Raw genomic sequence first — 12,081 nt, 5'->3', positions numbered from 1 at the left:
TCTGTTGGGAAAGAAGACCAGTAATCTGTGTAAGCTGTGACCACCTGCTGTGCTGCAGTCCTCCTCTAACCTGGGAGAGTGCAATCAGTGGCTTTGAAAAGGAGAAAGAATGTCTTGAGACAACCTTTGAATGCAAATTTTCTCAATAGTCCATACCATGGAAATATAAAGATAACTACTAATAACTACTAATAAAATATAATTACTACTAAAAGCAAAGTATGTCTGCAATCCAGGGCCTATGTCAGGTTAAGTAATGTGGCGCAGCAAATCAGGAGTTGGACAAGGAATGAGAATGTGTGATTCCTAGTCCTGTTTCTGTCAAATTTTGTCTCTGCTCCTTATTTTAAGTTGCAGGTAAAGATGTTTATTCACCCTGGAAAACTGTTTTGGGATGTTCAGGCTGCTCTGATGAAAAGCACAGTCAAAAGCTATATGAAGATGACTTGGGCTCAGAAAACACCAAATATCTTGAAATTTCTTTTATGGTCTTACCCGGCCATGCAAAGTGAAGCCTTTGAAAGTCAAAACAAAATCACCCTGAGAAAACCAACCTTGCATTTTCCTACTCCCCAGGATTCAGACATCATTGCTGTCCTCCCAGGCTGCACCATCCCCAGGTGACCATGAGCCCCACTGCTCCTGTGTGGATGCAAGGCATGGCCGGGAGGGCTCTGGGAGACATGGGGGATTCTGTTGAAGCCCATTCCAGGTAGGTGAGTATTAAAGTACAAGCTGAGTTTTAGGGTTTAATTATGCATGAGAAGCTTCTTTAGGAAAGGCAGCATCACAATCTGGTAGCTGGGGGATGGAAACACCACCTGCACTGGAATTAAGCCCAGGGGACTGGAAGGAAGGAAGGAAGGAAGGAAGGAAGGAAGGATTCAAAGACAAAATAGATCAGCTCAAGATATCCTGGTCACTGTGTGACACACTTTGCACAGTATTTAACCTTTGTTTTCCCATTCTTTATGAGCACCAGTGCCGTGCTGAAAATTACATCCTGACCCTTGGTCCTGCTCAACAGCAAATGTCTGGTGCTGAATTATTTTCAGTGTTATATGGCCTTTGGCATAGGTCTGAGTAGTGACAATGTGGTGCTGCTCTTGTGCTTCTGTGATGCTGGCGCCAGCTGGAGCTCAGCATTGGTTGCAGGATTTAGCATCACCAGTCAACGCATGCAGTTGGATAAATACAGCTCTGCCAAGCACCAAGGCTTTCTGAACTCTCACCTTTTGCTCATGTCACATTTAATATGATGAGAAGTTTGGGTTTTTTTTTTTTACCATTTGAGAAACATTGCCATAACGAAATCTTTTTCTTTCTTCCTTCATTAATGTCTGTGTCACCTCAAGGGTTGTTATAATTCCTTATTGGCTGCTCCTCCAGAATTTGCTTTAAGAAAACTTCAGCTAGTTTTGAATGCAGCTGCAAGGTTAACTAGAAATAGAAAATGTCATGAGCATGCTGGATATATATCCCTTCTGTTTCCCTGCCACTAAGCCAGCTTTTCATAAAGTTTGAAACTGATATTAATATTTAACTTTTAACTCACAAGATCTTTCATGGTCTCAGCTCTGCTTAATTAGCTGACATTTAGCTCCCTCTATTTCACGGCACACACCTAGGAGTCCTTGGGTACTGGTTTATTAACATTCCCCAAAGTAGATTGGAGCAGGCAGTTACCAGAACCTTTATCAATTGCTCCCGAAGGCGATGGAATTTATTGCTGAATGCCATTAAACCAGCCAGGTCTGTAAATATGGTTAAAGGGATGAAGACACCCTTGTTTTCCAAAGCTTCTCGCTCAGTTTAAATGAGCTTTGTGAATTGGTCTCTCTCTGTTACTCTCTCACATGCAGCCTTGTTGAGGCACTCCTAAAGAAAGATTCTGTATTAACCTATATTGCATTAAGCACAGTTATACTGTTAATCAACATTGTTACAGTGGTAATACACTGCTACAGAGCGGTTCTGGCATAGACATGGCTGCATGGAAGTTGCCGAGCACAGCAACTCCACCTTGCATTTATCTGCTGACCTTTCATGCTCTTCCCTTACTAAGAGCTTTGCTTCTTTTCATCCAGCCTCAGAAATCCCCTGCTCAGACAATATATGTATATGTGCTGGCTTTACATGTACACAGTGTCCACAGCAACATATCAAGAGCGCTTCTCTCACTCCCTTCCCTATCCTTGGCTGGTCTCTTATTGCTACGTCCACCCCTCTGGTGGCAGAGGTGCTCCTGCCCAGGGAGGGGTAACTCCAGGAGATTTGTTCTCAGAGTAACAGTATCCATCCCAGCACTAAGGACAATTTTCAGAGACTGACATAATTTAAGATCGCTCATGACTCCATAACCACAATACTAATTACCTACTTAAGCCTCCAGAACAAAGTATGCTCTACTTGGATGTGTATGCCATAATTACGAGGTATTCCTCACCGCTCCTGCCGTAAGACCCATTAATAGCATTTCATTTAATACGTATCTGGCTCTCCTCATTTCTCATAAACCTAATATGCATTAGGAACACCATACAAGTTAATATTTTGCTCATAAAATTCTAACATGCTTGTTCTTTATGTCAATGAAACAATGACAAGCAATATGCATTTTCTAAAAACTGTATTTTGATGAAGCTATCACAGTATGAGCAAATGTCAGACCACCAAGACAAATATGAATAGAAAATATGACTAGTCAGCAAACAACCTTGGTTTACGCCTTATCTTAGTAAATAAAGTGTTGCTTATGCCTATTCAGGATCTTGATTCAACTATTTTTGGTTCCTCAGTGAAATTAATTCAGTGACCTCAACTCGTTCAGTGTAAGCCACATTTGAAATAAAATCTGTCACCAGGAAAGTGTTCTTTGTTTGGTATATTTGGCATGGAAAATGTAACAAACTGTTTTAAACAAAATGTATTAACAGTCCTCATGAACTGGGTACCCGCAGTCTCCCCAGATCAAACATAACAGCTTTATCCCAAGTCAACAGACTACAGCTAGTTGCTCTGGGCAAGAATCTGGTCCTCCTTTCTTTACATTTCTGTTGCATTGATAAAAGACTCGACATGCCTTTGGATACATCTCTGACTTCATCACAATAGGGTAAAATAAAAAGGGGAAAAAAGTCAAGGTCTGAAGTCAGGACATATTTCTCTGATTTTCTATATAGGTTTTGAAATTCCCTCTTAGAGGGAACTGAGGAGATGAGCTGAGGACAGCTATATAAATATCTGGATAGCTGAGATCCCAAGCAGTTCATGTCATATCATATCGTATCATATCATTATATCATGTCATTTTACCTAATCTGCTAACTCACAGAAGATAAAACATATTCATCTTTTTTTAGATGGAGCACTTCTCCCTGAAATCAAGGTGAGTTTGGTTTACAAAGGGCCTCACAAATTTTAAGTTTGCTTCTCAGTATCTGTTTCAATGAAGTGATAGTGAAACAATCTGAGTATTTACCCCAACGATAAATACTCCAGACTGGTGACAGTACATCCCAGATGTGGTCCAATACATCATTGCTCCAGTTGCACTCAAGTTACACCAGGAAAAGACTGGGGTGATACAGGGATGAATCTGGCCTACATTTTGTCACTAATGCAAAGAAGAACAGATACAAAAATCCTCTGGTAGTTTTTCACTGTGAAATTCAAAGACAGAATGCAAATGTCCAAATTACAGCTTAAAGACAGACTTTCCTTCATACATCAATACTATCATCTAGTAGTGTGTTCTCAGCGTAAACCACACTAACCTCAGTGGCTGAATGCACGCATTGAGCACAGCACTACAGGACTTGATGCTCTGTAAAACAACACAGCCAGCTAGTCAGGAGCTCTTTCATATCATGATTGTGATCAATTTTGAGGGCATATCAAATAAAGTACAAGACAGAACTAAAATTTTAAAAAGATGAAGAAGAAAACTCTAACATACCCACCAGAAATAATTTACCAGTCACTGTTATGGAAAGCACATAAGTTTCCTCTAATTATATTTTTTAAAAAAGGAAAAAAAAACCCACAAATCAGTCTCTGTTGCCAGTTTGATTTGTTTATTTTTATCTCTTGATAATGGTTGGCCACTTCCACTATGCTTTTCTCCTGGATGATCAATTTTCTTTGTTGCTTTTGTGGGTTTTTCATGTTGAATGATAAAAAGAGAATGCTGGAGAGAGGGAAAATATTTTTAAATTTAGGGAAAAAAATGATATGATTAAAAATAAGGTGAAAATTAGCTAGACTTTGAAATAGCTGCACAGATTCCCAGCACCTGTGTTCCTTTTATGTGACCTGGTTATATGTGTTTTTAAACACACTTTGGGCAAAATCTGTCATTGCTGTCCACTCAGAAATCAACAGATTTCACAGAATGGAAATAGGAGGGGAATCCAAACCTTTCCTGTTAGTTTGATATGTATATGTATTAGTGTTATATATAATGTAAAGAAACATTTTCCTGCTCTCGGACTTTAAACAGAGCCAGCTAACTGCAGGTTTTGCATATGAGGTGAGCTCCGTATGAATACTGAAGACCCCATCTCAATGTAAATTGGTCATTTGGAAGCAGAATGAAGTAGGAAGAGAGTTCAAATATTTGAAAGTTTCTTTAAAAATCAGTGTTTACGTATACATGAAAGAAGGTGTTGAACTGGATTAAGTGTGAAGAAAGTCTTCCTTAAATACTGAAGACATTTCCATTTTATATACTATAGCTGCCTCACGATACTCAAATTATAACTTTGATTAAGTATTCTTCAAAATTGGTCTGTCAGAAGGATATGGCAGAAGATATTCTAACCTGAGCAAAAACTTAAGGGTGTTTTTAAAAACAGAAAACCAGACAACAGTTCCTTGTTTAACAGATTTAGGGGACCGGGTGTTAAACTGTTGTAAATCAGCATTGCTCTATTGGCTTCTGTGAAGCTCCAAGAATTCACACTCACTGAGCGATAGACTGTGTTATTCTTGAAATCTTTAACTTTACAAATATTGTAAAAATCTATAAAGTTTAAAATGATGAGACACACATTAACAGATTTTTAATTGTTGTGGTTTTTTTTTTCCACAATAAGATTTATCATTTTATATTCTTCAATGGTTACTCAATCTGCAGTAAAGATGACATAGATAATTTTAGATTTTTTTTTTTTCTAAAGCTTACTTTTTCTCTAAATATTTTACCTCTTTGAATAAATTATCTTTGTTACCTTAAAGCCATGGTTAAGTAGTTAAAGTCTTTTTAAACAGTGCTTTCACAGAGTATTGGAGTCTGAAGCAGATATTCTCCCACTTTATCTTCTGGGGACACAGCAACAACCTGAACTGAGTCCCAGCTCTGGGTAAGATTTATGACCAAATATTTTATGCTGATTAATAAATATTTTGGACCCCCCAAAAAACCCCAGTGATGAAAGGCATAACCCCTGTCAGGAATATTTTGATGATTTTTTGCTATTAAAGCAAGAAAGCTTTAAATTGCAGTTATTACACTCAGGCTGAGTGAACATTTATATTGGGATCAGTAGGATGTTGATACGGAAATTTTAAAGGAATGGCTTGTTTTAAGGAACCTACACACATTCCACTGAGTTATTCCACCTTTAAAGGGAGAAATATTTGGAAAGTTTCCCGTCTCCATCTCAACCGCAGCAATAGAAACTTAGCAGCTCTTAGCGCAGAAGTACAGATATATTGATCATCTGTTAAAACAAATACATGAATGTGAAAAAATAACAGGTTTATTGAAATTATTTTAGTTATATTTTCTGCTGGAGCAGGAGGCTTGGATTTTACATACTCTAACTCTGTTACAATCAGATGTTGATATTGTGAAAATCGGCACAACAGAGATGAATACCTTGGGGCAAATAAAGAGCTAATTCCCCTTTAAAGTCCACATTCTCAACAAAAACTCTGCATGTTTCATTTCAAAGTACCAGAAATAGAAAACCTGTTAAAATGAAAAAAAAGTAAGACTAGGAAATGTGGGCACACTTAAAGAATAAAAGCAGAAAATACGGGAGATATTACAATGGCAAGAACTGATTACACAAGGAAAAAAAATGGTGTTTTCATCTTATTTCACTCTGAAATGAGGAGCTGATCTCTTCTATAACCCTGTTTGAGCAGCAGCCTCTGCACAGGAACTTCAGGAAGGAAAAGTTGCCTGTCCTGAACAGTAACACTTTGCTAAAAGTATCTGTGTCTTTAAAAAATATATATTTTGAATTAGAAAAGGACAAGTTTTCTTCTCAAAGCACTTCCACAACTGGAAGTGTTAAGGTGAAAATTAAAGCATGTTAAACTCCTTTTGCCCAATAAATCAGAAAGGAGGAACAGCATGAGGCATAACTATGACACGCTGATAGCATGTCAGGCTTTTTTAGTACACATTTTGAAACAGAGCAAGAAGGATTTAAAAAAAAAAAAAAATAGAGTAAAGCAATCTATTTTCAACTCCTGTCCTCAAATGTGTTAAATAATTCAGGGTCCAACTCTTCTCTTCCAAGACACAAAGATGACCCGTGCATCTCCATGCAAGGTGGCATTTTTGCAAAGCCCTGAAAACTCCCGTTCATTTTAACTGAAAAACTATCCTGCACCAGGGTGTCTAATGATTTTCACATCACAAAAACACAGTTTATGGAGAAATACTAGAAAGCCAAGTCAGGAAGGACCCGAGGACTCCTGGCGAGCCTGGTGCTGCCCAGGTGAGTTTCATGTCTGTCTTTGGGCACTTACTGGTGCTCCTGTGGATGGGGTTGGCATTGGATCGGCCTTGGAGAACAACCCCAGCACCCTAAGAAAAATTTAACTACACCAGTAAACATAGAAAATATCCTGTCTCTCCCTCCAGATGGGCTCACATTAGTGCTTAAATTAACTTTCCCTTTTCTTCACAGTGTAATCTCATTGCTGCAGCTAAAATCTGTTTTGGGTTTTTTTGTTTGTTTGGTTGGGTTTTTTTTTTTAAACCAAACTTGGTATTTTAAAACAAGGAGTGTCACAGCCCAGTTCTTTAATAAGCCCAACTGATACGGATCCTTCAATCCCTTGCAGCATTCAGGGAAATCTGTGCTCACAGATCCTATTGCAGGGCAGAGGACTCAAAGGCTAATCTCTCTCTATACTGTTCTTTTTTGTAGTTGCATGAGGAGAAAAAATGTGAGAAAATATGTAATTTCAGGGTGCTAATGGCAGCATTAAAACACAGCTTTGTATTTCATATATTGCTTTTATAAACCATAATCTTGCAGAGGGTATCAAGGTAAATGGTAACTGTTCTAATGGTAGTTTAATATTCTGCATACCCATAACAGACATTTTAGTTGCTTTTAATTGATGTAGCTGTTAGCTTTGTTAAACTCTCCAGGAGAGTAGTTCTCACTGGGAACGAGACTCCTAGAAAGTATCAGTTTGCAAAAACACAATAGTTTGAGCGATAATTGTGCAGAAAGAGACTTCTGGATTTCTTTGCAGTTGAATAAGAGCATTTTGTTTCACTTTTGTACAACTCAACATTGGGTGCCTAAATTATAGTCAAACTTTCCAAATAGCTAAATAAAGAAATACATGGTTTATGACACTTTTAAGATAAAATGGTGACTGGAAGATTTTAGCAAAACAGAACATAAAAAAAAAAAAAAAAAAAAAAAAGTAGAAGTCCTGGTGTTACTTAAATAGTATCTTTCAGCACTCATAAAAGATGCGGTATTACATTATTTTCCACCTATAAATCAGCTGGCCTTGGTCTATACATTAGCACAAGCTTTAGCTGGTTTCTGGCTTCTTACTGGTCCGCATAACTCCGTCTAACCCCAAGTGAAATGCTGCTGGCATGGCACTGAACTCCAACTATCACAGCTAAAATATATACATAAACCCAGAAAGAGCATGCAGAAAATGATTGCAATCAGCAAAGAAAATTAAAGGACTCTGCAATGAAAAACCCCTCTATTATTCCATTGGTTCAACTGGCAACCGCACCTCCTGGTTGGGGGGATAAAAAAACCCCAGTAATCTTCTTGGAAATTAACTTTTTAGATTTTTTTTTAAGCTTGTAAAAATAGTAAGGGATCTGAAGGTGTGTCTCAGCAGGTTTTGCCTCCTGTCTAGCACTGGGACTTTTTGCGTGATCAAAGAATACATGACAGCAAACTGATCTATGCTTGTAAATATCAAACGGTTAGATCATGCTGAAAGACTTCATTGAAGTTTTCCACTTTTTAATCAAAGAAACATCCACCTCCAATAGCCGTATAAAAGGGCCTGATATAATATTAGAATTTTTAAAAAAGTACTAAATATGACTTACATAAAAGGGGTTTTCTTCTTGTAATATGAGACTTCCATTAATGTTATGTTTGTAGGCTGAGAGGAAACTCCAACTCTTATTATTTTACCATACTGCAGTATAAATAGGGTTTGATTACACCGATATTAATAAGTCTGCAGCAGGCCACAAGAAATAAGCCATGTTCACATATGCAGCCTTTAAAAACAGAATTAAAAGCATAATAATGAAATGAATACATCACTGACTTCCACCCACCACCCCCACACACACACTTCATGGTGAAATCCACAGCATCAAAATCTGCAACTGGCCCGTGGAGAGGTTTTCTATACTATTTCTGTCGCTTAGTATGATAATTTGCTTCTCCCCCGCAAAAAAAAGTTAAAAGTGCCATTCTGAATGAACACATGGAGCTCTGAATAAAAAGAACCAATAATTTACAGTAAGATGATAAGAGTGTAATATTGCTTTAATATAACATATTAATGAAAATTGCCATTATAAGATAGATAAGACTTAATAATATAACTCTCATTGTGTTCTTTGAGTTAGAGGCTTTGGTAAGTTATATATTAGTGCTGAGTGGCTGGCGTGAATCCTGACATAATTTCAAAGACTCACCGTTTCCAATGCTACCAGAGCCTGAATTTATTTTCCCTGGAAAAACCCAGGCAGGCATTTTACTGCTCTGTCAGGTATTACTGTGCTCCTCTGCCAGCTCTTGTCTGCTGCAGAGTTCATGGAAATATTTTTTCACTATTTTTAATGCAATTTAATAGATTTTTTTCATCCCACTTTATACATATTAGCTTAAAAAAAAAAAAAGTCTGTGGCTTTTTTTTAGTTTTTATTCTTTAACATACTGACATTTTTAAATGGGCGATGAGGCAATATAGGGAATGCTAGACTAATTTCTTGCTCTTAATTTTATGCCAGAGTAGATCAGCATTGCTCTGTAGTGTTTCTGCTATTTTTGCAAGCATCTTATATTTGCAGTGATGAGGGCTTATACTTCTGTTTATTAAGCGGCAGCTTGTTTATCTGTGCTAATTGCCAGGAAGAAAACTAAACTTCTTTCCTCTCTGCGGACCACTATTTATAGTTAGGAAGAGCAGCCCTGCACATATGCAGGGGGGTATTTGTGTGAATGAGGCTAACAGTGCGGTTACAGCAATCTCTTCTGCCAGAAGTGAGGAAATTATTTTGCTGAAATAAGAAGGCTGCATGAGCACACAGTGTGGGTTTTAAACCCAAAATGTGTTTTCAAAGCAGAAAAAAAAAGCTTTTGAGCAGATGCATGAAGGAAAAAAAAAATATTTCTAATAGTGTGGGCTTTGATACTGTGTCCACCTTTGGTAAATATTTTTGTAGTATTACCGAAGAAGCACAAAACTGAAATTTGTTCTCCAAAAGGGTTAGAGGCTGCTATGAGGGGAGCCAAGGAGGAAAGGGGATTTATCCCAATCTTCTCTCCTATAAGGAAATCTTTCTGGAAGATGATGATTTTTCTACATTAGCCCACAGGCCCTTCTGGGTTTTGTTTCTGAAATGCCCAGAAAGTTTTTCTGTACAAGTCCCGCTATCAGAAATCCTCCAATCCATTTTGGAGGAAGTATGTTGTTTTCAAAATAATTTATTACCTAGTGTGTCTGCTCTTCTGGCATGACAGAGAGTAGCTCCATCATGGCAGATATGACAAATAAGAAATATCTGTAAAAAAATCAAACCTGTCTGGAAAGCTTATTTTTTGAAAATTATTTGTCCGCACAGAACAAATAGAACAAGAGAACTTTTATCGTTACAGATGGAGTTTTCCAGTGCTCTGGACTATGTTTTTCAATAAGTATTGAAAATACACTGACGCTTTCAAGTACAGAAACTCATCTCTACAAACTTCTAGTGAGTCAGCTTTTGCCAACTTCTACTACTTTTTATGGCCTCTGTTTCTTACATCCCAAATAATGCTTACACCCTTCAAATCTCAAAAACACACCCCAATATTTACAAGTTTTGTTTCTGAGATCAATATTTTCGTGTATATTCTACCACTAAAGGCAGCATGTTGAGGAAAGATAATCCAACTTCATTCATAATCTCATGGTATTTAGTGTTTTAAGTGATGTGCTTTTTACATTCAGAAATGAATATAAAAGTTAAAACAACACTGAAAAGGAGGCAACAAATAGAGAAATGGAGGAAGATTTTAAATAATCTATAATGAAATTTTGGAAGCATTTTCTTACTTTGTCAGGATTCAAAAGAGGACTTACTTACTTGAAATTATATATTTTACAGAGAAAGAAAACATATATAAAATACACACTCCCTAGCAGGTGATGATGTTGGGCTGGCCAGCCCCTCTAAGGACAACTCTTGTCTGATGGCAACGAAGAGTTCATCTAAAAATGAACGGCACATTTCTAAACCTGCACTCTCATGGTTCACAGTTTAGCTTAGTGGCCAAAATTAGCAATTAAATAGGAGAAACCAATCCCTGATTTTATTGTAAGAGGGTTAGTTTCATTTCTGACTTGGAAATGACAACACAGACACATAAGGGAAAAAAATCATGTAACACCAGGAGGAAAACACTCCACATTATCTGGGATGCTCAAATTATTCTGCATTAATATACACAAAGGAATTAAAAGAATTAAAAGCCTTTACAAAAAGGGATATTTTTTAAAAAGTCATATAGTGTCACTGCTTATTCAACAGCAGCACACTTCTTCTCCAAAGCAGTACGCTGGGTTTGAAAAAAAAACCCAACCCCACACCGCTGTAGAGAGAGCACATGTTACATCAGACACAGTACCTGATTTTTCACTGCACAGCTTGTCAGCTAGATAGTCTGCCTCATGGGCGATAAGTGAGAATATTTCATCTTCATACTCTTCTACGATACTTTCCCACTGTAAGGATGAAAACAAGGATGATACTCATACTGTGCTTTTTTTTTTTTTTTTTTTTTTTTTTTTTTTTTTTTTTTTTTTTTTTTTTTAAGCTAGAAATAAGCAAGGCGGTTGCGATGCTTTGGCGAGATGCCTCCAGCTTGCTCCGCTCTCCCTGTCCTATGCAGCACAGGGATGAACGAGGGCTGCCTGAGAATTAATACTGCCAAATATTATTAAACTTTATGTCCAGCCTCGCTGTTGTTTCAAAACCACATTCATGGTTTTGGGGAGAAACCCCTCCAAAAGGCATTTCATTTGGTTAGGGACCCCCCCCCCGCCTCCTTTCAACATTGACTCAGGGAGGAGGCACTCGAAATTTAAATAAAACAAGCCCATTTTGTATTCTGATATTAGTGGTCTCGATGTGCAATAAATACAGCTCCCTGACCATGCAGATGCAGCTCTGATTTCACTACAGACAGAGCAATTGAGAGCAATGAGCTGCCGAGCTCCCCCAAGCCCATCCCAGTATTTAGGGAGCTGCTGGTAATTCACCTCGGTGCCACAAAATGGGTCTCTGACCCCTGGGAAGGGTGGAGGGGCATGGCTGCGAGGGGGTGCACCATCCAGACTGGTGTTTGGCACCTTTTAGGAAGCCTGGATGCATATTAAGAGGGAATTCCTGTCCCCAAAATCCAGACTTCAACCCATAAACAAGGAGAAGCCCTTTAATATAGGTGAAGAAAAAACATATTGAAACAAAATCTGCTTGCTGAAAATCATGCTCAGTACACACACACGCACACACACACAAAAAAAAAAAAAAAAAAAAGGAAAAAGGAGAGAAAGCTCTCAAGAAGGTCACAG

The sequence above is a fragment of the Athene cunicularia genome, assembly GCF_003259725.1.
Source record: "Athene cunicularia isolate RWA chromosome 2 unlocalized genomic scaffold, athCun1 chr2_part1, whole genome shotgun sequence".
In the NCBI taxonomy this organism is placed as follows: Eukaryota; Metazoa; Chordata; class Aves; order Strigiformes; family Strigidae; genus Athene; species Athene cunicularia.
The sequence above is the reverse complement of the archived record's forward strand: the minus strand, read 5'-3'. Positions refer to the sequence as shown.